Below are 2,500 nucleotides of genomic sequence, written 5' to 3' on the forward strand. Positions count from 1 at the left end.
AGGTTGGTGCTGCTGATCATAGGGAAGGTTGGTGCTGCTGATCATAGGGAAGGGTGGCGCTGCTGATCATAGGGAAGGTTGGTGCTGCTGATCATAGGGAAGGTTGGTGCTGCTGATCATAGGGAAGGTTGGTGCTGCTGATCATAGGGAAGGTTGGTGCTGCTGATCATAGGGAAGGGTGGCACTGCTGATCATAGGGAAGGTTGGTGCTGCTGATCATAGGGAAGGTTGGTGCTGCTGATCATAGGGAAGGTTGGTGCTGCTAATCATAGGGAAGGTTGGTGCTGCTGATCATAGGGAAGGTTGGTGCTGCTGATCATAGATGAGGTTGGTGCTGCTGATCATAGATGAGGTTGGTGCTGCTGATCATAGGGAAGGTTGGTGCTGCTGATCATAGGGAAGGTTGGTGCTGCTAATCATAGTGAAGGTTGGTGCTGCTAATCATAGGGAGGCAGATGAGTTATAAAAAAATAATTCTACTAAGCTTTTATAATGAGCAGCTTAGTTCTTAATAAATGAAACTTGGTGGAAAAATACAGTTCTGTCAGGTTTTAAATGAACTGTTAAATGATAGTAATTAACTGTATGACTTAGTGAATTGTTACTGTAAAGAATATTTAAGTCTCTTCTCTATATAGGATGATGTAAATGGTGAGTAGTGATAAAAGTGATGAGCCTACGACGACGTTTCGATCCGACTTGGACAATTTAGAAAGTCACTCTGACTTTGTCAATGGTCCAAGTCGGACCGAAACGTCGTTCTAGGCTCCTCTCTTCTATGTGCGGGTTCTTTGTGTATCGTTCTAGTCATGGTATTGTGCCTTTTTTTGTTATAAGTGATGAAAATTGAAATGATGATGGTGATATTGTTGAATGATTTAGTGATGATAGTGATAATAGCAATGATGAGGATGGTAATGATGATATAATAATGATGAGCTTAATGATGATGATCTTGATGATAAAGATTAAAAAAAAATCCCTTTCTAATACTGAACACAAACTGCTAGACAAATTATCGCAGTCATGTTCACACTTCTATCTTCTCTATATTTAAACGATAATGAATATGATAATGTGGTAATTCCCACAGTAGCATTTTGCTGATGACACAGTGCTGTTGAGAGACTCACGACAGAGGCTGAATATTTGGAATTCTGTGTAAAACAAGACTCGAACGTAAATACAGAGACCAAGAACAAAGAAATGTTGAGGGGAGCTTGAAAAAATGTCAGGGCAATGAGAGTCGAGTTCGACTGGAAGAAACGAGCAGAGAGGAAGTGAATGCATGAAAGTTCTGGAAGTGTATGTGTTTGTAGACGGGCCTATGAAAAATTAATTAAATCAGACAGTGCGGGTTAGGTGTTGACGTACCTGTGGAAGAAAGATGACAGTTTATGTGTGCACAAATAACAGGAATTATCAGAGACTAGCGATGCAAAACCCTGAATGGGAGTGTTGCATATTCTGTAAATATTGTAGCGAGGAGGGAGCTGACGATAAAACATTCACATCAATGTACAGTGTGAATATTAAGCAGAAATTAAAGAGTGAAGAAATTTGAAAATGGTGTGGTGATATGAACGGAATATTTGAATGAGTAGAAGTGAGGTTATACGAGAAGGTTGGATCATGTACAACGAATGGCGAACGATTTTTGTTTTTTCTGCACTATATAGCCTGCCTTGGTGGGAAGCGGCCGATGTGTTAATAAAAAATTTAAGAATATAAATAGTCATTCCTGTGAAGTGTTACAGCCTTTAAGCAATTATTGTTGTAATAATGATGTGAAGGATTATCAGTATCGTACATAGCATTATAATTCGTGAAGGTGAAGCTTCTCCGACATCTCGCCAGGGCTTACCTGGAGAGGCTGGTCAGGTGCTGACTTTAGGTGCCTGTCCGGCTTCAGATAAAACGCATCACAAATCCATATCAACACCAGAGAAGTGAGTTAACTTAATAGAAAGATAATTCCTCTGTCAGGTAGCGCAGCCTCCATTATCTCCCTCACGCCCACGTCATACAGTGATGCCGTGGTTGACTGCAATACACACATTTGCAGAATGCAGCATTTATAATGACGGCGTTTTCTCCTGGAAAACCCAATCTCCAAAGCACTTTCGTTTTATTTATATTTTCAGACGAGAAAATATAAATACACGTTACGTTAAAATATACACCAAAACACACACATACACGCACACACACACACACAAGACTTATGCTAAGGCCCTATCAATCCATCAGGCAGGGCCGAGGAATGAAGGGGAAGACCTGTTGGGAGCAGGGATAGCAGTAAGTGAGGAAGGGAGAAAGTAGAGAAGGTGACAGGTCCCATGCAGAGGCACGGCCATGCCACCATGAGCTACAGGAAAAAGTAAGGGAGACAATGGCCATGTACAAACGGGGCCCAGAGACAAAGAGGGAAAGGCAACGGGAGGAGGAGAGAGAGAAGTCAGTGTTTATTCATGGGCTTCAGGAGAGCGAAGGGAGGACA

The sequence above is a fragment of the Cherax quadricarinatus genome, chromosome 19 (assembly GCF_038502225.1).
Source record: "Cherax quadricarinatus isolate ZL_2023a chromosome 19, ASM3850222v1, whole genome shotgun sequence".
NCBI lineage: Eukaryota > Metazoa > Arthropoda > Malacostraca > Decapoda > Parastacidae > Cherax > Cherax quadricarinatus.